The 25,895-nt window shown below is 35.7% G+C and overlaps 1 protein-coding gene and 1 long non-coding RNA gene across 2 annotated transcripts in view; both read right to left on the bottom strand.

Annotated features, from left to right (window-relative positions):
- LOC131536115 (adhesion G protein-coupled receptor E3-like) overlaps positions 1-25,895 on the bottom strand; it is a 218,827-nt gene that overhangs the window by 79,450 nt on the left and 113,482 nt on the right. The gene's annotated exons all lie outside the window — the stretch shown is intronic.
- Positions 8,090-17,729, bottom strand: LOC131536208 (uncharacterized). The gene is made up of 3 exons (XR_009269893.1): positions 17,682-17,729; positions 17,400-17,568; positions 8,090-8,169 (listed from the first exon to the last, which is right to left on the bottom strand). It is a non-coding gene; the product is annotated as an uncharacterized LOC131536208 (long non-coding RNA).

Below are 25,895 nucleotides of genomic sequence, written 5' to 3'. Positions count from 1 at the left end.
CTTTTTCTTTCAACTGCATTCCTAAAAGTCAGAGCTAGTATTGTGGTAGGGTGTATTTTTCCTTTTGTTTGCTATTTTGATTTCTTTGGATGGGTTTTGTTTATGTAAATATATTTTTCCTGATCTTTCAAATTTGGTGTTTGATTTGTTTGTTTAAAAGCAAGTTTGGTCGGTGGGTCCCTCCCTCTAATTATCTTGTAGTTCGCCTCTCTAGGGTGTTCATAGGGAGACCGTTACAGCGTGAACGCACCTATAGTCCTGTGCTGCTGTACGGGACAGGTCCTAGATCGGGCTTTCTTCTGTGCAACCTAACGCGTTTCGCAGAAATATTTATTTCAGAAATTTTAATCAGCACCCAGCCTGTTTTATTTAGCTGTGCACGTTGTTAAATCTGTATGGTGACGCTGCGCTACCCATAGACTGCAGAACAGATGAGAAGCACAGATTTTTAAAAAAAGAAGTCTGATTAAGCTCAGGCAGTTAGGATACAGTACACTGAAGTCTGTTTTTAGGACATCAGAATGTGAATTCCTCAATTAGGGTCAGCGCCAGAACACAAGTGAGGGGGCATGCGCAATTTTACTTTGAAAAGAAAATAACCTGTTTCTAAATATTAATTAACACCAGTGTTATGGTTCAAAATCCACTCTCGCACATTTAACAAGAAAAGATGTCGATGACGTTCAGCATGTGTAGCTCTTATTTATCATTAATGTTTGATCTTTACATCTTCCCCCATCTTTTAATCGAAATATTATTAACAAAACAAATAAGACATGGCCTGTAGGCTATCCGAGGTGTAACACAAATAAATGAAAGACCTATGGATTTTCCCCTTACTGAAAAAGACATGCTTAGTTTTTGGTTCATTAAAACTGCATTGTAAAAAATTGCTGTAAAATTTACAGTAACTTACTGGCAATTTTGGTTGCCAGTAAGACTGTAAATCAATAATTACAATTGTACTGTAAAAATACAACAAACTCTTGCATGCTGTAAAATTGTTTATGATGGTGTACAAACATTTGGTAAACTTATTTCATTCGATTTTATTAAGAAGGAACATTTCTTAATATAAAACTGCAATCATTTAACTTGTAATATTAAAGTTACTAAAAACATGACTTTAACTCAAATCGTTGCAGTTTATCATCAGCTATAGCACACGTGCATGTAGTAAAGCACTTAACAAAGAGATCATCAGTGGACCCATTTTCATCGTGATACTGCGTGATAATTGCAGCAAAATTCAATGAGAGTTTCAAAATGCATTCTGAGCCAAAGGTGCAGCAAAAGGGGAGCAAAATGGTGATTTAAATGTCTTTTATTTTTCTTAAATGCATTGACACTTACATATATGACGTTTCAATTGCATTTTCATTAAATACCCCGCGATGAATATAGTTTAAGTCATTGTGGATTTGAAAATGCATTCTGAGCTGAGCACGCCCCGCCCCCTACCTGTCAATCATTACATCAAGGTGGAGCTCGGCAACAGGACGCACCATAGGTCAATATTCATCATTAACCAAATGCTTTTCACCTGCCTGAACATCTCTCACCATTTACACGCAGATTGACGCACATAAGCAAACAGACAGTGCTATTCTACACTTATTTACTACCTTACTTTAAATTGTGTTACTCTTTTATTTTTAATCCATAAAATAGAGTGTGTTCCGTGGCACCTGAACAGAGACGTGCAGAGAGTTCCTCAGGGGCAGGGGCTCAAATGTAAACAAAAAGGGGGCAATGTGAGGGACAAAATATATATTTCAAAAGTTTGGATACATTAATATTTTATATTTTTGCAATAAGTCACTTAGGTCATCAAGCCTGCATTTGTTTGATCAAAATTTTAATATACTTTAAAATGCATTTTATGCAATGCTGATTTCAGGATTATTTGATGAATAAAAAGTTTAATAAGAACAGCATTTATTTAAAATGTAACTTTTGTAACAATATATACTACTGTTCAAAAGCTTGCGGTCATATTTTTATTTTTTTTAAGAAATTTGCTTTTATTCGGTATTCGCCAGCCTACACTTCACATAACAGGCCTGTAGGTGGCACTTTGGCTGCATAATTAACTATGAGAGTTTCATGGAATAGTAAACAGTGTAGGATATCATGCATAAATATAAGTGAATTGAATAGCCTAGTGATTGCCATTATTGCTACCTTTGTTTTGTGCAGTGCTCTTGTAGTCATTCAGCATCTATTTTCTAAGTTATGTAATTTGATTTATAAAATGAGACAAACTGCAGATCCAGATCGCTCCACAAATAAGCTTGTCTGTCCCATGTCGTTTTCTACCGATTTATGAATAAAAATGGAAAATGACTGCTCCACTTGACATTATTGACCAATGGAATTTGAACTTGCGCCAGATCATGATTGGTTGGTGTATTATAAAATGGCATTGATGAATTATGTAATATTCTAAAATATAGAACATATGGATTTTTAATTAAATCGACACACTAGCTTTGATTATTTATGAAAAAAGTTTAAAATATTGTTTGGTTTATTTTTTTTTCACACCAATGTGTGTAGAAGACACGCTGGTCCACTCGAGGATGCGTGTAAGTGTCACTCTTTGCCTCCTCTAGGCGTGAAAATTACACGCATGCATGAAGGTGAATCTACCAATAGAGTACCAGCAGGGGCGATCATTTTCTCAATGCCAACAAGTCCCTACGGACCAAATAGAAGCGATTTAGTGCATTCTCCAAAAATCCCCGCGCAAGGTAAGCTTAAGATTTTTGTGTCGATATTAGGTCTTTATTGTAACTTTAGCAATATGACATCACCATATTAGGCCACAGACAGGTCAGTGCCTGGACGCAACCTAAGAACAGGTCTCGGCCCGGTTGGGTCATAATTTAAACCATATTTTTTTTCTTCGAGCGCGGTCATTTAAGAAATCCTGATGTGACTTAGCTAGTGTCTAGCTAACGTCATATTTGCATGTGTGGACTGTGATTTTTTTTTTAAATATAACAATTTTAAAAATAAAAAAAAATTGAATAATAGTAATAATATTATTATTGTGTTCTGTTTAAATAAAATAGTAGCCTAATATGCACTGGCGGTTTTAGCACTGTTCATAAAGCGCGTCAGTAAATGAATTGTCACAGGTTTTTTTTTTTTTTTATGTTTTGCCCTGTAATCAAAATCTTATATAGAATTACAGTTATTTATTTGCCCAGCGCATTTTTTTTAATTTTGTAAACCCCCCTGCTCGTTGATATGTTATGTGCACTTGCATTAAAGTTACATCCTTTCTCTGCGTCCAGTGTACTTTCTGTTCTGTTATGCAGTCCTGCTTAAAATTGTCATATACTTGCAGTAATTAGAGAATTATTCTATAAGCTAAACAATATATGTCACTCATTTCTATGAATTCTGATCAACTGTTAATTCATGCAGTTTACATGCTGAATATGCATTGTGCAATAACAGCATCACAATTACTTCCCAGTCAACACGTGAGATCACACGATGATCACAGTGACATCACACCATTCTCATACAGTGATCCTCACAGTGTGAGTAATATATGAGCTCATTGTGAACTCAGCGGGGTTCTTATTTCTGTCAGACATCTACAAAAGCGCTTATTGAGAATTAACAGATTTAGATGATGATGTTTTATTGTTTTGTTTGACGTTACCATCGTGGTGAGTAGTGTTTGCTTTAGTTGGGCTCTTGACCCTTGACTTTATAACATTATATTTTTTGGGGCTGCTGTAACTGTGTTTGTAAAGCACATTTGTTATGGCAAGGAAAACCAAAAAGAGACTGCAACCAGATGATATTGGTTTGTTACTGATGATAACGATGCTACCGTCACCTAAATTCAGTATGCAGTCTTTGTGAGGAGTTACTAATCTAAAGTTTTTAATAATAGCTCTGTGGTTATACAGTATTGGACCCAGCAATGTTATAATCGTTTAAGAAGGATTTAAAAAGCATGATAAGACACAATCATTTTGAACTACTGTGTCATTTAAACACAAAGAGAGACATCAAGAATCAGTGTATGAATCTCAACAATGGTGACAATCAAACGCTTCATGCTGCAATGCATGCTGGGTACCTAGTCTCTGTGCAGTGAGTGCACTTTGACCTCACATTAGTATAAGCATCACGAGTATCCTGTGAGCTCATGGTGACATCATTGTGAGATCAAATTGTTGACTGGGCTTCTTTATTTTGTTGCAGTTGTGCATGTATAATATGACTAATCCAGCAAGCAGTGGCGGTTTTAGGCATGGGCGAACCGGTCAGTCGCCCGTAGCGGCATTTTTTCATGACACGTCGGGGGTGGCACAAGCACTTGGAAAAAAAAATAAAAAATCATCTGCGCTGCTAAGCGGTTTTCTATTATTTATCCTATAACTGTGCGGGGAATTGGCAAATTGGCGCCCCTGCTTGCTGAGAAGGTACCGTGCACAGAAGCTGTGTGAGAAGTGGAAAGGGGAGGGGGGCTACTCCATTAGTGGGACAAGTGGGCTAAAGTCAGTCACACCTTGACTTTCTTCCAAATAACGCACATTTCATTCATAATATTAAAACACAGGCCTATAATTTGCACGTTTTTGTTTTTTCTGAATTGTGTGAAATGGCTAATAAAAATAGGTAATACAAAACGATTATGTGGAAGCGAATTGGTTTAGTCTTGACTTCTGGTCGTGAGTGACAGTGTTGGGGGATGGGAAATCTGTTGATTGTCGAGTGCCAAATAAACACAGAGTGTTTATTATGTATACAGAGTATATTTATTTAAGTTCTGATAACTTATACTGTTTTGTGCAGAATTGTGTTTTTCAAATGTTCTGTTGAAGGATTTGTGCAATTGAGAAATATAAGCTTGTCTTACACTTATATTGTTATAGTAAAACATGGCTGTTTGTGCAAAAAAAAAATTTCTCGGATGGGGGCAGGGGGAGGCGCTCAGAGGGGGTCTCGCCCGGAGAGTAATTCAATGTAGAACCGCCACTGCCAGCAAGCCTTGCTGCAAGAGAGTTAACTGATTTTGTTTTGTTTTCCTTTGTCCAACAGCTCCTGTTCTTACACACCACCCTTCCCTGTTAGCGTTACCTCCACCTAGTGCATACCTTTGTATGAAAACCAACAGCTCTTTTAAGAGCTTCTTCTAAAGCTTCACTGTCTTCAAGTAAGCACTGTTGCTCTGTTCTTTATTTTTGTTTCACCTTACTCTCTCTCACTGCCCAAAACACTTAGCCTTCCTCTTTGTTTTTCCTGACTCTCCCTATAGCCTCCCTACACCCCGTTCTCAATCCTTCTTTTTGTCTAACCATGTTTTTATCTTGCTTTGCATAGTATTGTTGAAATTAGGGCTGCAACAAACAATTATTTTGATAATCGATTAATCTAACGATTATTAGAACGATCAATCGACTAATCATCGATTATTCCACTGATTAATCAGTAGACTTTGATTGATTATTCAGCTTTTGCAATTAGTTAAAATATTAAGTTATACATATTCTAACATAAAGGTCAATTCAGCTTTAGAAAAGCATATTATGTAATTACAATTATTATACAATTAATTGGTAACACTTTACAATAAGGTTCATTGGTTAGCATTAGTTAACATGAACTAAGAATGAACAATACTTCTACAGCATTTATTAATCTTGGTTAATGTTAATTTCAGCATTTACTAATGCATTTATAAAAATCACAAGTCATGTTTTTTAACATTGGTAAATGCACTGTGAACTAACATGAACAAACAATGAATAACTGTATTTTTATTAACCAACATTAGCAAAGATTAATACATGAATTTAATAAATGTATTGTGCATTGTTCATTCATGTTAATTACCCAGTCAACAATTTGATCTCACAGTGATGTCACTGTGAGCTCACAGGATACTTGTGATGAGGTCACAATGTGAGGTAGCAGTGAGCTAAAAGTGTAACCTCACAGCGCCCTCACTGTGTGCTCATACTAATGTGAGGTCAAAGTGCACTCACTGCACAGAGACTAGGTACCCAGCATGCATTGCAGCATGAAGCTTTTGATTGTCACCATTGTTGAGATTCATACACTGATTCTTGATGTCTCTCTTTGTTTAAATGAGAGGGTAGTTAATAATGTTTGATGCTTATATAATCCTTTGTAAACTATTATGAGACTGCTGGATCATATGCTGAATAATCACGGAGCTATTATATTTAGAAACTTTAGATTAATAAAACCTCACCAAGACAGCATATTGAATGTAGGTGATGACCGTGTTGTTGTCATCAATAACAAACCAATATCACCTGATTGCAATCTCTTTTTGGGTTTCCTTGCCATAACAAGTGTGCTTTACAAACACAGTTACAGCAGCCCCAAAAAATACAATGTTGTAAAGTCAAGGGTCAAGAGCCAAACTAAAGCAAATACTACTCACCGCGATGGTAACGTCAAACAAAACAATAAAACATCATCATCTAAATCTCTGTTAATTCTCAATAAGCGCTTTTGTAGATGTCTGACAGAAATAAGAACCCCACTCATCTTTTTCAGTTCACAATGAGCTCACATATTACTCACACTGTGAGGATCACCGTATGAGAATGTTGTGTTGTCACTGTGATCATCGCGTGATCTCACGTGTTGACTGGGTAATACATTACAATAAGGTATCATTTGTTAACATTAGTTAAAGTGTTACCAGTTCATTATACAAATAGATGTATTTGGCACACATAATGAGATGACAGACAGAGACACTCTCTCACCATTTAATTAGCTACATGAAAAAGTAACACATCATTCTGCCTAACATCTCCTTTTGTAAGTGATAAGAATCAAAATAAAGGTAAGTGATGAGATGCTTTGGATAAACTATTTTATTCAAAACATAATGTCTTAAAATAGCCTACCGTATAGGGCTATGATAACCAAAACAGTCCTGAGCTAGATCAAGCTTTGATCTCTGTAAAACAAACTATCACTGAAAGCGACACTGACTCTGGTTTTTCATGTTTAATACAGTAAAGCTGCTTGATTTAAGGCTATCTATTGCATAAAGTACTATATAAATAAACATGATGTGACCGGACTTTACTTGAGTACTGAACTGCAGAGCTCATGCAAACGTCCACGTCTTTGTAATCAGATGCATTTTTAACTGCTGCTTTCACACTGCTGTCAGTTTTTGTTGTGTTTATTTTGTTACTGAGAGGAAAGCGCGCAATATATATTTACATATTCATCAAACGCCACTCAGGGTCGGGTGTGTCTTCTTCTCTTGAATTGCATCCAGGAGGGTTGAATTACATTCTTGCTCTACAGCAGGCTCTTGCATTAGGTCATGTGAGATCAAACGATTACTCGACAACAAAAATATTTGTCGACGTTGTCGATAATGACGATTAATCGTTTCAGCCCTAGTGTGCATGCAATTGTAGTAGGTGTTAGTGGCAAATAAGATACACTGCAGACTGACAAATTAAGGGGAAAAAACAACAAAGTGTCTTAGTAAGGTGTTGGGCCACCAAGATCCAACATAACAACTTCAGATTTTTTAACTCTGCACCACCATCATCAAAACACCAAATGAAAGCATATCTTTTGGATGAATGGAGCTCCATCCTCCTGCCCCCAGTAGAGTACAAAGACTTAGAGAATCTATGTCAAAGAGCATGAAGCTCTTCTGGGGGCACGTAGTGGCCTAACACCTTACTAAGACATTTTGTGTTGGCTATATTAAGATATATGAGCAAGTACTGACCACCCATTTAACTGCTATTTAGACAAACTTAGAAATGTACTAACTAACATAGGTCAGTCGTTTGTACTTGTTCAAACTAATTGACTATGTGTTACACATGAGAAGTCGTACATACCATAGTCTGCATGGATCCCACTCCACCTGCTTCCATTTTGCCCCTAAAAACAGTGAGATTTTTTTCAGTTTTAAATATTTGCTATGCTTAGCAGTTCTACAAATCACCAATACTTTTTCAAGACAATTACACAAATAACAGAAAAATGATCAGCCCTTTTCATCAGGAACATTATGTAGCTTACGTAGTATTTGAGTGGTATTATATTTCACCTTAATAACTCTGCATTTGGCAACCCTCTTCATAGGGTAAAAATCCTGGCTCCCTGTCAGTGTGTGTGAGCATTCTGAAAGGAAAAAGAAAAAATTACATTCACAAGGATTAACACTACAAGTCAGGTGCATCTCAATAAATTAGAATGTCATGGAAAAGTTCATTTATTTCAGTAATTCAACTCAAATTGTGAAACTCGTGTATTTAATAAATTCAATGCACACAGACTGCGGTAGTTTAAGTCTTTGGTTCTTTTAATTGTGATGATTTTGGCTCACATTTAACAAAAACCCACCAATTCACTATCTCAACAAATTAGAACATGTTGACACGCCAATCAGCTAATCAACTCAAAACACCTGCAAAGGTTTCCTGAGCCTTCAAAATGGTCTTTCAGTTTGGTTTCCTAGACTACACAATCATGAGGAAGACTGCTGATCTGACAGTTGTCAAGAAGACAATCATTGACACCCTTCACAAGGAGGGTAAGCCACAAACATTCATTGCCAAAGAAGTTGGCTGTTCACAGAGTGCTGTATCCAAGCATGTTAACAGAAAGTTGAGTGGAAGGAAAAAGTGTGGAAGAAAAAGATGCGCAACCAACCGAGAGAACCGCAGCTTTATGAGGATTGTCAAGCAAAATCGATTCAAGAATTTGGCTGAACTTCACAAGGAATGGACTGAGGCTGGGGTCAAGGCATCAAGAGCCACCACACACAGACGTGTCAAGAAATTTGGCTACAGTTGTCGTATTCCTCTTGTTAAGCCACTCCTGAACCACAGGCGTCTTACCTGGGCTAAGGAGTAGAAGAACTGGACTGTTGTCCAGACTGTGGTCCAAAGTCCTCTTTTCAGATGAGAGCAAGTTTTGTATTTCATTTGGAAACCAAGGTCCTAGAGTCTGGAGGAAGGGTGGAGAAGCTCATTTTGGAGCACTGCATGCTTCCTTCTGCTGACCAACTTTTTAAAGATGCTGATTTCATTTTCCAGCAGGATTTGGCACCTATTCACACTGCCAAAAGCACCAAAAGTTGGTTAAATGACCATGGTGTTGTTGTGCTTGACTGGCCAGCAAACTCACCAGACCTCACCAGGTATTGTCAAGAGGAAAATGAGAAACAAGAGACCAAAAAATGCAGATGAGCTGAAGGCCACTGTCAAAGAAACCTGGGCTTCCATACCACCTCAGCAGTGCCACAAACTGATCACCTCCATGCCACGCCGAATTGAGGCAGTAATTAAAGCAAAAGGAGCCCCTACCAAGTATTGAGTACATATACAGTAAATGAACATACTTTCCAGAAGGCCAACAATTCACTAAAAATGTTTTTTTTTTTTTGGTCTTATGAAGTATTCTAATTTGTTGAGATAGTGAATTGGTGGGTTTTTGTTAAATGTGAGCCAAAGTCATCACAATTAATAGAACCAAAGACTTAAACTACTTCAGTCTATGTGCATTGAATTTATTTAATACACAAGTTTCCGAATTTGAGTTGAATTACTGAAATAAGTTAACTTTTCCACGACATTCTAATTTACTGAGATGCACCTGTAGAATGATAAGTGATTATTTAGCTAGCATAGGTTGTGCTTAGTCACAGTTTTCATATTGTAGTTATTCTGGTGAAGAAGTTGTATTGAACATAAACTATTATTCACCATATGCTAATATTTGATTACTCAAACAGGATTACTTTAAACAGACGACAAGTCATAACTCATACCAGAGTGTACTGGCATGGAGTCCAGATCAAGCAAAAATTTGGTCAATTCCAAGGCGAGAAAGACCTTAAAAAAGTGGTCTTGAGACCAAGAACAATTTTGAATACTAAAACCAGGGTTCTTACACATTTTCCATTTCAAAATTCCAGACCATATTACAGATCTGAGTATAAATAGCTAGATGTTTCTTATGTAAATGAATAGTTTTAAAATCCAACTATTAACATGTATGTTACATTCTGACTTTGTCTGCTATTATGCTGCTAATTAATTGTAGCTACACTGTAAAAAAATTGACCATTAATTTACAGCTTTTCATTTTTACAGCCTGTTACTGTTATACTACCATGGAAATGAACTTTGCTCCAATTGGTTCAAACAGTTCGAGTTTCAAATATTGGTATTCATATGGCATTAGTAATGTGAACTTATATCATTTGAGTCCACTGAGAACATATATGTCTTAGTATAAAACTGCAAACACTAATATTTCAGTAAAAATAACTTTTTTTAGTTTGGTTAATCTGACTGTTACATTTTACAGTAAATTGCTGTTTTTCTTTGAATTAACGGTAATCTACTGGCAGCACGGTTTCCAGTAAGTTACTGTTTTTCTACAGTTTGTTGCCGTAAATTAATTACAGTTTATTGCTGTTAAATTACATTTCATGCTGTTTTTTTCTCTTCTTACATATTTAACCCTTTAAAGTCCACGACTCAGTTTTAAATGAACACTTGTAATGTGTGCACACTACAGAGTGTTAGAGTAACAATGAATCAGTGAAGTTAATGAGATAATTCTGTGATTACTTAAGTGATGATTAATCATTAGTGATGAACAGCTGCTGTTAACAAGCAGAATCACTGAAGAAAGAGAAACACAAGAACTACAACTGACTTCAGCCACAGCCTTAGATGAAATCAACTGAAATAAAGAAGACATTAAATCTCTCAATATCTGATTAAACAACTCCTAAAACAGCATTACTTGACACATTACTAACCAGACTGATGCTATTTCTGTCAGAAGTTCACAGAAATGCAAGTTGTTTTTTAACTACCATGATGGCGATCAGTGTTAGCTTTAGTTGGGCTCTTGAATCTTGACTTTTTAACATTAACTTTTCTTTGGTTGTTGTAAACGTGTTTTAAAACACGTGTTATGGCAAAAAGAACCAAAACTAAATCTGTAATATTGTTAGTTATGTTATGCTAAAGACATAACCATCATTAAACATTATATTCATTGATTTTTTTATTCTCCAGCGTCTCTTCTGTTACCAAAGTGATGATGTAATAACAGTCTGCTCATTATTTTGCCCTAGTTTATGTAAGATTATTAAAAACATTACTGACAATTTAAAAAAAAAAAGTTCCAAAGTGCTATGAAACACACACCTCAAGAATCAGCGTATGAATCTCAATAGTGGTGACTATCAACCAAAATAAATAAATAGATCAACTCTGAACATCAAAAACATACTAAAACTCAACACAAAAACAAAAGCAATTATAAAAGCAAATAGAAAGAATTAGAGAAAATAAGAGGACAATTCAGTGGCATAATTTATACATGTCGCAATGCATGCTAGGAGTCATGGGTGAGTTTTGTATTGTGCTGGTACCCAGCATGCATTGCAGCATAAAGATTTTGACTCACCATTGTTGCGATTCATACACTGATTCTTGATGTCTGTATGTGTCTTAAATATGCCGTAGTACTGAAGGTTTTGTGAATAAGATGTTTTATAATTTATCATAATAGATTGTTTTGTACTATCATAGCACATCTCAGAACATGAAACTAATTTTTTTTAAAAAGCCACAACACTTCATTAAAAACTGAGTAAGGTCAGAGAAGCAGGCAGCTTCGTGATAACTACAATCTAAAAAAAATTTTTTTTTTGTTATAACATGCTTTTGACTAACACAATTATAATAACCAAAAAAAATCTAACATTGAGAAGTCAAGGGTCAAGAGCCCAACTAAAGCAAACACTGATCGCCATAATGGTGAGGTCACACAAAACATTTTCAATAAAGTATCTAAATGTCTATTAATTCTCAAGTAATTTTATAGATATGTGGCAGAAATAAAGTCAAACTGTAATGCTGTTTGTGGAGTTGTTTAATCATCCTCTGCTGTTTTATTTCAGTTGATTTCATCTAAGGCTGTGGCTGATCATTCATTTTTCTCTTTTCTCCAGTGATTCTGATTGTTCACAACAGCTGTTCATCATTGGCTGAATTCACTCATTAGTGTTCATTCTCTCTGTCAGGTGGACTATATTAGTAAACTCATGTAGGGAATAGTGAATGAGGGTGTAGGGTGTGATTTGAAACACAGCCTCTGAGTGTCGACTCTGAGCGCTGTTACTTCACAGGACTGCAGAAGGATACTTTCTCGAAACAACAAATATTACCCAGAATTCATTATTTTTTACGGAATTTTACTGTTGTAATGAAAAAACAGGATGTTACTGTCAGAATATGGCCGTTTTTTTACAGCAATTTTTTACAGTGTAGGTACTGCAGCTCATACAAATCGATTTTGTGGCATTCAGTCCACAGTCCTATATAGAAAGGAACCCTGTATAACAGCTTCCACAAACACACTGCTGTCATTGCACATAAGGACTGTTCATTAATTCACAACTCGCAACAGGCCATGATACACTGCAGTATAGTACAAGCCCTCTCCTGAATATACCAGCTATCACTGATTGAGTGACAGCGGTCGATGGGGAAAGGGATCACAGATGAAATTCAGCTTGAAAGTAGGGCTGAAACGATTAGTCGTCATTATCGACAACATCGACAATAAAAAATTGTCGACAAATATTTTTGTTGTCGAGTAATCATTTGATCTCACATGACCTAATGCAAGAGCCTGCAATACTGCGGTTCGACCAGTGTGGCGCTGTAGCGCAAGACTGTAATTCAGCTCTCCTGGAAGCAATTCAAGAGAAGACACACCCGAACCTGAGCGGCGTTTGATGAATATGTAAATATATATTGCACGCATTCCTCTCAGTAACAAAATAAACACAACAAAAACTGACAGCAGTGTGAAAGCAGCAGTTAAAAATGCATCTGATTATAAAGACGTGGACGTTTGCATGAGCTCTGCAGTTCAGTACTCAAGTAAAGTCCGGTCACATCATGTTTATTTATATAGTACTTTATGCAATAGATAGCCTTAAATCAAGCAGCTTTACTGTATTAAACATGAAAAACCAGAGTCAGTGTCGCTTTCAGTGATAGTTTGTTTTACAGAGATCAAAGCTTGATCTAGCTCAGGACTGTTTTGGTTATCATAGCCCTATACGGTAGGCTATTTTAAGACATTATGTTTTGAATAAAATAGTTTATCCAAAGCATCTCATCACTTACCTTTATTTTGATTCTTATCACTTACAAAAGGAGATGTTAGGCAGAATGATGTGTTACTTTTTCATGTAGCTAATTAAATGGTGAGAGAGTGTCTCTGTCTGTCATCTCATTACGTGTGCCAAATACATCTATTTGTATAATGAACTGGTAACACTTTAACTAATGTTAACAAATGATACCTTATTGTAATGTATTAATTAACATGAATGAAAAATGAACAATACATTTATTAAATTCATGTATTAATCTTTGCTAATGTTGGTTAATAAAAATACAGTTATTCATTGTTTGTTCATGTTAGTGCACAGTGCATTTACCAATGTTAAAAAACATGACGTGATTTTTATAAATGCATTAGTAAATGCTGAAATTAACATTAACCAAGATTAACTGTCAATTTTCCCGGTTAAATAGGGCTGAACAATTTTGGAAAAAAAAAAAAATCTAATAGCAATTATGTTGACTGATATTGCAATTGTGATATGATTTGTGATATTGAAGGAATTATAATTTTTACACAATTATACAAATTTTCACTGAAAAACATATTTAAATTATCGTGGTGTGATTTTTGCAAGGATTTATACCAAACAAAGATTTTAATTTTAAAGGGGTTAGTTCACCCAAAAATGAAACATCTGGCATTAATTACTCATCCTCATGTCAATCCAAACCTGTAAGACCTTCTTTCAACTTCAGAACAAAAAAATAACGTTTTTGGTGAAATCCGAGAGCTTTCTGATCCTTTCACAGACAGCAACACAACTGAAATGTTCCCAGACCCAGAAACATATAAAGAACATCGGTAAAATAGTCCATGTGACATCAGTGGTTCAACAATAATTTCACAAAGATGTGAGAATATTTTTTGTGCTCAAACTTCATTCAAATATTCTTTTCCTCCAACTCATCATCATCCGTCGTCGTGGTGGTGGTGGTGGTGGTGGGTTTGGAATGACACAAGGGTGAGTAATTAATGACATAACTTTCGTTTTTAGGTCAACTATCTCTTTAAATCTGTAGAATATGATGTGTAGGCCAGAACATCTTTGAAGCACCACACTGTAAAAAAAAAAAAAAAGTTGAGCTAACTTAAAAAAACATTTTTTACCAGCTTCAGCAGATTTTTGAGTTTGCTCAACTTGTTTTTGTGGGAGATTCTCAAATTTTTGTTGTATAAACTTAAAACAACAAGTTGAGAAAACTCAAAAATCTGCTGAAGTTTGTTGCCTTAAAATTTTAAGTTGGCTCAACTTTTTTTTTTTACAGTGCACAATATTTAACTTAAAATGCTATTTTGACACACATTTTGCCTTGCACAAATATTGCATCTCATGAATTGAAAATTACAGAAGGCTATACTGTGATTTAGATTAATTGTTCACCCCTACTGTTAAATAAACAAATGAACAACAACAAACAAATGAATTAACACTGTAACAAACACTTTTACTGTAATCAATGCAACATTCATTTAACCAGAGATTAGACACACAACGAGTCTGCGTTTACTCTCAATGAGATCAGTTCACTTACAGATGATTGTCATTATAAATATATGACAACCAACTACCGATCATTTCCTCTGGGTTTGGAGCTGTAACAAATATGCTCGAGGAACACATGGTTACAACAACCAAAGAAAAAAAAAACCATCTAACACATAAGTCAAAGGTCAAGAACCCAACTAAAGCAGACACTGATCTCTAACATGGTTGCTTCAATTGAAACAATAAATCAACATCTAAACCTTAGTTAATTCTCAATAAGATCTTCTGTAGGTGTCTGACTGAAATAAGTTCAGAGCACTCATAATTGTTAGTTTTAAAAACTTAAATGTTTTAAGGCAATCGGTTTACTCAAACGGTTTGTTACCCTAACTTGTTGGGTTTTACAGCGATGAACTGTTGCCTACTAACAATAGAGTTAATGTTACTCAGTTTTTATAAGTAATTAGTTATGTAATTTAATGAAAAATATTAGGTAGACATTACTTAATTTCTTTTAGTTTGTCATAGCTGTAAAATTTAGGTACTCTTTACTCAATATATAGGATAGAATCTACTCAAAAAAATTAAGTGCAAATCCCAGTCAACACGTGAGATCACGCGATGATCACAGTGACATCACACCATTCTCATACGGTGATCCTCACAGTGAGAGTAATATATGAGATCATTGTGAATTCAAAATGTTGAGCAGGTTGAGAGGAGGCAGTTCAAATATCAGTCGCTGGGGGACATTCTACTTCCTGTTTCTCAACGCTATCACAGAGATATCACAGTGCTCTCACATGATGAGCTCATGAGTGCACGCCCAGCTGACAGATTTCTGTTATAAGAACCTTCTCCAAACATACAACTGACTTCCAGACACAGCCTTCGATGAAATCAACTGAAATAAACAAATCCACAGCTTCACTCATTATTCACTCATGATGTTTTATTGTTTTGTTTGATGTTACCATCATAGTGATTAGTGTTTGCTTTAGTTGGGCTCTTGACCCTTTACTTTATAACATTATATTTTTTGGGGCTGCTGTAACTGTGTTTGTAAAGCACATTTGTTATGGCAAGGAAACCCAAAAAGAGACTGCAACCAGGTGATATTGGTTTGTTATTGATGATAACAACACAGTCATCACCTAGATTCCATATGCAGTCTTGGGAAGTTGTGGCCTAATGGTTAGAGAGTCAGGCTCATAATCCAAAGGTTGCGGGTTTGAGTCTTGGGCAGGCAAGGATTGTAGGTGGGGAGAGAAAATGTCCAGCGCTCTCTCCACCCTCAATACCATGACTGAGGTGCCCTTGAGCAAGGTACAGAACCCCCAACTGCTCCCCGGGCACTGCAACATAAATGGCTGCCCACTGCTCTGGGTGTGTGCACTTTGGATGGGTTAATTGCAGAGCACAAATTCTGAGTCACGTCACTTTCATAATCATTTACGGAGAATTATGAAAGCATAAGACACAAACATTATTAACTACTCTGATTCTTGATGTTTCTCTTTGTGTTTAAATGACAGTGTATGAATCTCAACAATGGTGACAATCAAAAGCTTCATGCTGCAATGCATGCTGGGTACCTAGTCTCTGTGCAGTGAGTGCACTTTGACCTCACATTAGTATGAGCACACAGTGAGGGCGCTGTGAGGTTACACTTTTAGCTCACTGTTACCTCACATTGTGACCTCATCACGAGTATCCTGTGAGCTCATGGTGATATCGCTGTGAGATCAAATTGTTGACTGGGATTGTTACCTCAATTTTATTGAGTAAATATAGTGGATTACTCAATTTTATTGAGTAAATATAGTGAATCATTTTTTACAGTGTACGAGGTCATACTGTGAACAGGTATTGATCTGCTGTTGATCACACGTTTTCATGTGATAGGAGTTCGCAGGTCAGAGTTAATGCGCATGGAGCACTAGGTTTGGGGTCAAGTGCTGTTTTAGGGTGTTGCCTTCACTTCATTTCAAATGTGTGGATGAAATAAGGCAGCATATCTGCATGCATTTGTAAAAAAAGTTCAAGCTTGGTTCAGTATAAAGCCAAGTGTGTGGCCCTGCTTCTGGACTGGATCATCTGGTGTGTGCATTCTATTCTATTTAAGATTAAAATGAAAAACAAGCAAATGCAATTATTACAATGTTATTTTATTGATACTTAAAAGTAAGTAGCTAAATAGCTAGCTAGGCAGCTTTTAACCTCTCCCAATTAGTTTCAGTTGTAAGCCAAAAGCATCAATGATAATCTGAATTCTCCATTACTTGAGAATAGGCAACCACAGCCTACTTGGGTAAAGTTGGTTTTATATTCGCACATTCGTACTATTGCATTCAATTACTTTGTTAACCAAACTACATTGGACATTCAGCGGACATTCGCAAGTAAGTATGACATTAAAACAATACTTGCCCATTTTGATCGACTGAGAAAAAAATGTAGGAGGTTGACAATGATGTCGCTGATTAGAATTTGCAAAAAATAACTTTATTGCACATATAATTAGAAAGTTATTGAACGCGGAAATGTGTGAATGTTGTGAATGTGTGAATATAAAACCAACTTTACCCAAGTCCACAGCCTTGCCTGTGACAGGGACACAAGGCATCAAATGCATGACTTTTTAAAACAAATATATATATATATATATATATATATATATATAACATAATATTCTTACCTTGAATAACAATATCATACAGGTCCTTAATTCTTTCTAGGCATTTATGTGATGTCTCTGTCAGCTCACAACTGGGTGCCAAAACCTCAGACACCCATTAATTTGGCCTTCTTCCGGGCTTTGACAGCAATGCAACAGCCCTTATTCCCAGGTCCTGCAATTTTTCTAGCTAAAATTACAAGGACACACACACACACACACAAATAACAGATATTGAATAAAAGGTATTAAATGTACATAGCAACTTTTTAAAAATAACCTGCATTAAAAACAATTGCATACCAACATATATGCTTCATCCTGTAAATGAGAGGTGGTCCTGTTTTTTTTTCTGGGCATGCACCCAGCTCTCCCGCTTCTGATCGAACTTGTCAAGTTTTTTCTTAAGCCTCAGCTTATGTGGTTGCTCTCCTTGGCGAATTCTGCAGGTTTTACAGGCCACATTAATTTGTATATGGCACGCCACACATTTCCGAATCGTTGACCCCTGGCCTGGCATTTCTATCAGAGATAGAGTAAGCGGAAGACACAAAGAGATTTTGAGAAGTTCTTCTCTCACTGAAACAAACCAGGATAAGATGTAAAAAAAAAAACAACAATATTTACTTGAAGACACTGGGGCTTCTGGAAGAGAGGAGTAGCTCCAGAGTGCACCCTGGACAATGGGGCGGGGCGGCATATTAAGGTGGGGTGACACGTGTCGCTCCGCCCACCTTCAATTTCATTGGTTTATAATACAGCAGAGCTTATTGGTGTAGACCAGGGGTGCCCAAACTCGGTCCTGGAGGGCCGGTGTCCTGCAGAGTTTAGCTCCAACCCAAATTAGGCACACCTGAACCAGCTAATCAAGCTCTTACTAGTAGTGATGGTGAAATGAAGCTTCATGAAGCATTAAGCTTGGTTCACAAAAGGGTTAATTTCTGGAGGCTTTATTTGCTCACAATACCACATGGTGGCCAAAGAGTGAAAAACAAGCAGATATATTACAGACAGAGGTGGATAGTCCAGGGGTCAGAAAGTAAAAGTCCTGCCATATGTTTATTCCACCCATGAACTCAGCAGCTGATTTCACCAGAGGAGGAACCAACTCATTCCTTTCAAGTCACAAACGAGTCTCGAGTCAAATCCCAAGTCCTCAAAGAGTTAAAGTTAATGAGATAATTAAGTGACTAATTAAATGATGATCGTGCATTAGTGATGAACACCTGCTGTTATTGAGAATTACAGAGGATCAGATGTTGATATTTTATTGGTTAAAATGATGCCACCATCATGGAGATCAGTGTTTGCTTTAGTTGGGCTCTTGACCCTTGACTTCTTCTGTCAGATCTATCTCTCTGTGTAGCAATGCATGTGCTTTTATAAAGAAGAAAACTGAGTGCTGCGCAGTGAGCAGATAATAGCTGTTTTTATATGATGAGATAATCATCAGGCACTGACCTGTTTACCTTTTTTTTTTTCTTTAGTTTAAATTATAGTTGTTTGGGTTTTCAATAACCAACCCTGTGAAACTGCAGCATGCAATGAAAGTGTTGTTATATAATAGTTAATAGTTATATAATAGTTATATTGAATGAATTTTAAATCTGTATAATGCATATAAATATTTAGTGCTATTTAGACACACACAGACATCAAGAACCAGCATAAGAATCTCAACATATGTGACAATCAACAAAATGTGTCATGCTGCAATGCATGCTGGGTAACACCATAGTAAAAACTCCCTTCATGCACTGCAGCATGAATAATTATTGTCACCATTGTTGAGGATCGTATGATAAGTGTTCATGTCTAAAAGCCTGAGTGATATAGTTTTTCTTTTTTCCAATTTTTAAGCATTATGGTGACATTTGTTTAATAGGATTTTTTCACAGTTCTGTAATAGCTGGATGTCACTCAATAAACCATAGCGAAACACATTCATGAAGTTCATTCAAGTTACTTAAAAGCAGAAAGTGTAAGCTCATCTGCTTCTTCAAGATTTTAATTCAGAAATGTACAAATGTTAGTTGTAAAGCAATACTGCAATTGCTTAAAAGCAAACCATTTTCAGTTATTTTACCATTTTCACTAAAAGGGTCAAGAGCCCAACTAAAGCAAACACTGACCTCCATGGTGGTGGCATCATTTTAACCAATAAAACATCAACATCTGATCCTCTGGACTTTACACCTCTGTCTGTAATATATCTGCTTGTTTTACACTCTTTGGCCACCAGGTGGTATTGTGAGCAAATGAAGCCTCCAGAAATTAACCCTTTTTTGAACCACTTGGCTGAAAAGCTTAACCTCTTAACTGTCACCGTCCACCCTGTGGGACGCCTACCTTCACTTCACTATTTTACAATTAAATCCTAATCTAATCATGACAAACTATATATCGTTGGAAAGGTCTAAGACTCCTAAATAGGTATTTTACTACTTTTCTGTTAAAAAATTATGTAGGAAAAGTAATAGATTAATTTATGACCAGAGGTGTCAAATCCAGGGTCAGAAAGTAAAGTCCTGCCATGTGTTTATTCCACCCATGAACTCAGCAGCTGATTTCACCAGAGGAGGAACCAACTCATTCCTTTCAAGTCACAAGCAAGTTTCGAGTCAAATCCCAAGACCTCAACGAGTTGAGGTAATTAAGAGATAATTGAGAGACTAATTAAATGTTGATTGTGCATTAGTGATGAACACCTGCTGTTATTGAGAATTACAGAGGATCAGATGTTGATGTTTTATTGGTTAAAATGATGCCACCATCATGGAGATCAGTGTTTGCTTTAGTTGGGCTCTTGACCCTTTTAGTAACTGAGAATGGATTGCTTTTAAGCAATTGCAATATTGCTTCACAACAAACATTTGCACATTGCTGAATTAAAAGCTTGAGGAAGCAGATGAGCTTATACTTTTGGCTTTTATGTCACTTGAATGAACATCATGAAGGTGTTTCTCTTTGGTTTATTTACTGACGTTCAGCTGTTACAGAACTGCAGGAATTTACTATTAAACAAATGCCATCGTAATATTAAATATTGGAAAAAATTAAGAATTATATTGCTCAGGCTTTTAGACATGAACACTTATCATACGATCCTCAACAGTGGTGACAATAATTATTCATACTGTGGTGTTACCCAGCATGCATTGCAGCATGAAGCATTTTGTTGATTGTCACCATTGTTGAGATTCATACGCTGGTTCTTGATGTCTGTGTGTGCCTGAGTAGGACTGGAGTTTAAATATTTAAATGCATTAGATTTAAAATTCTTTCTCTATAACTACTACAGCAGTAAATTCATTGCGTACTGTGGTTTCACAGAGTTGTTTCTTCAAAAGCAGAACATAAATGAAAAAAATGAAAAATGTATATACACACACAGTATATTGGATGCAAACAGGTAAGCACCTGATGATTACCTCATCATATGAAAACAACTAACAGTTGCTCACTGCACAGCACTGATCTCTCCGCTTTACAACAGCACATGCATTGCTACAGAGAGATCTAACACAGGAGTCAAGGGTCAAGAGCCCAACTAAAGCAAATACTGATCTACATGATGGTGGTATCATTTTAACCAATAAAACATCAACATCTGATCCTCTGTGATTCACAGTAACAGCAGGTGTTCATCATTAATGCACAATCATCATTTAATTAGTCTCTCAATTATCTCTTAATTACCTAAACTCGTCGAGGTCTTGGGATTTGGTCTCGAAACTTGCTTGTGACTTGAAAGGAATGAGTTGGTTCCTCCTCTGGTGAAATCAGCTGCCGAGTTCATGGGTGGAATAAACACATGGCAGGACTTTTACTTTCTGACCCTGGATTTGACACCTCTGTTTATGACAAGTGTGCACCTGAAAAAAATCTACATCATGACATGAATTCTGACCTTTGTCACAGAAAGTCTTCTTAGTTGCCTTTTTCTCTATCACGAATTAGAAATCATAAGAAATTATTTATCAGTAGAAAACTTAAAATTTCAAAATTCATCCTTTGAAACCCATTTTAAAATCAGACATTGCATTACCATGTAAATGGTACATTAAAATCATGTTACAAAATATTTTCATTCATGAATTATAAAAATTAAGTTTGGATAGTGCACTATAATGTCTCTGTTCAAAACTGTGGGTGACAGTTAAGGGGTTAATGCTTCAAGAAGCTTCATTTCACCATCACTACTTACTAGGCATGCTAGTTTATTTATGAGGAATTAGTTAGATTAAGTTCCTATCAAACTCTTGGTGGCGGGATCTCCGAGTACTTGGGCAGAACAGAGCTGTGTAATATGAGCGGCTCACGAATTCAGTCTGGGGAACAAATTCTTAATACGTGGCCATGATATAGTCCTACCTATGCTACAAATAGCCTCACCTATGAGAAATATTAATTATGTTTCTGTGTGATGAACGTAAATAGTGGTCCTCAGTCTCAGCAGGTGGGTTGCACGTTAAATAATGTCAGATATTATTGCACTTTTCAGTGTACACGAAGCAGACATACTTAAACATTGAGCAGTTTTAGCTGGGCGATGTTGATAAAAATGATCCACTGTTTGAGATTTAGCTGTTTTGTATAATGTAGGCTATATTTATATGTATATATTTATTTTAGGATCGGTGGATAAGCAATAACTTAGGATATGATGATAATTCACTGTAGTTCAGTAAGACATAGGACAAACCCGCAAATGGTTTTATTTTAAAGAACAACTGCGGTGACAAATAAGGCAATAATACCAAATAGTCCATCAGCGTGAACTGGGGTTTTATGTGTGGATAATGGGAATAAAAACCTTGCTGAAAGAAACCCCTTTCTTTTCTTTTCTTTTTTTTGCGTATAGGCCTATTTTAAATGTTTTTGTTTACTAAAACAGCTGTTATTAAATCTGACCTACAGCAAATATTATTATTAATGTGCTTTAGTGCATATTTAAGCAATAGATGTTAATTTTCTCTGCAACATTTTTATTTATGCTTTTATATAGGCTATATGCACAAATTAAATTACTGGTTTTGTTGCTCAATCCTTTGAAAAGAACCAGAAATCACTGTTCTATATTAGGCATACTGATTTTAGATAGTTATGAAAGTCATTTCTAGGACCCTAGGTTTTTAGTGACAGCGCCACCTACCGAAGTAGAGGACCAGCAAAGATGGATGACAGTCAGAGTGTGAGTATCAAATGTGAATAAATTTTTATTTGTTTAACATTAAAAACAATTGTGATGCATTTCATTGGAAAGTTAACGTGGCAGTGATCGTGATTTGCTAAATAGTCTTCATTTCACCATCACTACTTACTAGGCATGCTAGTTTATTTATGAGGAATTAGTTAGATTAAGTTCCTATCAAACGCTTGGTGGCGGGATCTCCGAGTACTTCGGGCAGAACAGAGCTGTGTAATATGAGCGGCTCACGAATTCAGTCTGGGGAACAAATTCTTAATACGTGGCCATGATATAGTCCTACCTATGCTACAAATAGCCTCACCTATGAGAAATATTAATTATGTTTCTGTGTGATGAACGTAAATAGTGGTCCTCAGTCTCAGCAGGTGGGTTGCACGTTAAATAATGTCAGATATTATTGCACTTTTCAGTGTACACGAAGCAGACATACTTAAACATTGAGCAGTTTTAGCTGGGCGATGTTGATAAAAATGATCCACTGTTTGAGATTTAGCTGTTTTGTATAATGTAGGCTATATTTATATGTATATATTTATTTTAGGATCGGTGGATAAGCAATAACTTAGGATATGATGATAATTCACTGTAGTTCAGTAAGACATAGGACAAACCCGCAAATGGTTTTATTTTAAAGAACAACTGCGGTGACAAATAAGGCAATAATACCAAATAGTCCATCAGCGTGAACTGGGGTTTTATGTGTGGATAATGGGAATAAAAACCTTGCTGAAAGAAACCCCTTTCTTTTCTTTTCTTTTTTTTGCGTATAGGCCTATTTTAAATGTTTTTGTTTACTAAAACAGCTGTTATTAAATCTGACCTACAGCAAATATTATTATTAATGTGCTTTAGTGCATATTTAAGCAATAGATGTTAATTTTCTCTGCAACATTTTTATTTATGCTTTTATATAGGCTATATGCACAAATTAAATTACTGGTTTTGTTGCTCAATCCTTTGAAAAGAACCAGAAATCACTGTACTATATTAGGCATACTGATTTTAGATAGTTATGAAAGTCATTTCTAGGACCCTAGGTTTTTAGTGACAGCGCCACCTACCGAAGTAGAGGACCAGCAAAGATGGATGACAGTCAGAGTGTGAGTATCAAATGTGAATAAATTTTTATTTGTTTAACATTAAAAACAATTGTGATGCATTTCATTGGAAAGTTAACGTAGCCGAAGTGATCGTGATTTGCTAAATAGTCTTGAATTCATAGCCATCATATATTAGCCTCTAATGCTGTAAAATGAATTGTTAGCATGATAAGCCTGTGTTGAATTACTGGCAGCACGATAAACTGTAGCACGTTCGTTGTGAAAGCTTGTTAATTACTCATTGTTTTTCCATTTTAATTAAGTTAAAATAATCTTAATGTTTTAAATGTCACGTGCTCATTCAGCCTGTTTAACATTACCCCAGTATACATGTTATGAGTACGTCTCTTTATTTTGACATGGTTTTATAATGTTGGTTGAGACATATGACATTTTAATAGTCATAACAGAGAGGCCATCATAATAATTGACTGTTAAAACACCACGTGTTAGATTGTGTTATTTACTGTGTACTGTACTCTATATGAAGTGTTTTCAAGGACACAGCTCAGGGCAGGCAATAGTATGACAAAAAAAAAATAATAATAATAAATTGGTCAAGTATTGGAATTGTTTTTACACAATGTCCAATGTATCCTTTTTTTAAGTGTTAACAGTATTTCTGTTAACGTAGCAGTGATTATGTTCTCCATTTACTGTTTCAGTGAAGTGGAAGAATTGAACAGGGTGATAGAGAAACAACTGAGAAAAGAGGGGAGAGCATCCAGGTGGAAGGTAGTGCTGCTGCATACATGACAACATGTGCTTTAAATATTTAAAGTCATGTCAATAATATGTTATTTCTATTCAGATTTCTTGCATCTCTCTCTATTATTTTTTTTCTCAGTTCAGATGGGCTTTATTGACATGAATGTTTCAAGAACCTTTGTTCCCACAACATCAAAATAATTTTTTTCTAAATCTTTAAACAGTATGCAATAATAGTATTATGAACATTAATTGGTATGAAGATTGATATAATTATTTTTGGAACGTATATGTGTGTGCGCTCTGTGGTAACTAAGATCTTTTAAATATGAAATTTAAAATTAGAGAGTAGAACATGTTCAACTAAATGTTCCTTATTTCATTCACTTCTCTTTCTTTCTCTCTCTTAGGAGTCAGTGAAGACGTCGTCCATGAAGTTCTTTCTATGTGGTTCACATCATGAACAAATTTGTTTTTGTTCAACTGTTGTAATATATTATTTTATAAAATATACACAATCTTAAATCTACCCCCAGAGTCATCCTTGACTATACCATGATTCCTTGTTTATTTTATTTTAGTTATTATATTATGCTACTTAGACCCAATAATTACTCAACATTCCTAGGAACCAGGTTTAATTGCAATAAAGAAAGTAGTATTTGGGTGTAATAAAACTTTTAAAAAACTCTAAAATTCTAATGTAGTTAAAACTGGGTGGAAATACTGCCTTAGTCAACATTATGAAGCTGCAGACTCGGAGCCTGCTGCATCCACAGTCCCGCATTCTCAGACCCCTCGTTTTTCGAGACAGCGCCTCCTGCTGTTCGGAAGATCGTATAACACCCTTATCCAACCGCACTCAGATGCCATTGAAAACATTAGAATGCAGTATTAGAAGTGTCTCTTTTTATTTAAAGTTATCCAAATAAATATTTGCGTTCCCTGCTTAATGCATGTGGCAAAAAAAAAAAAAATCATTGTGTTCTCAAACTAACTAATTACCCAGTATTTATTTTTTGAGCGTGGGTGTAATTGAAAGGAAATTATTGATGTAACGGATACACATACAGATTGAACTATCTTCTGAAAAATATTATGTGATATTATATTGCTACAATGTTTGTTTTTGTACAATGTTTCAAATTCCATTTTTTCTTTCAGTTCAACATATAATGGTCTAATTAACATTATACCATGCTAACATTACAAAACCTGTTTTTTGATATTTTGAATGTGAAGCAAAACTCAAATAATAGACAAAACACCAATAATAAACAATTCTGTACTTTATTTAACGATCGCCTTAATCACTGTCATCTTGCTGTAAACAGGAGAAAGCAAAGAAAAAAGGAAGAAAGAATTGTGTTAGTGACTTTATTTTCGTCTTCAATTGCATTCAAAAAACCTCCTCATTTATAAGTCGCTTTGGATAAAAGCGTCTGCTAAATGAATAAATGTAATGTAATGTAAATGCATAAGGTAAAATAATTACTT

The sequence above is a fragment of the Onychostoma macrolepis genome, chromosome 01 (assembly GCF_012432095.1).
Source record: "Onychostoma macrolepis isolate SWU-2019 chromosome 01, ASM1243209v1, whole genome shotgun sequence".
Taxonomy (NCBI): Eukaryota; Metazoa; Chordata; class Actinopteri; order Cypriniformes; family Cyprinidae; genus Onychostoma; species Onychostoma macrolepis.
This window is presented reverse-complemented; position numbering and strand designations above follow the sequence as displayed.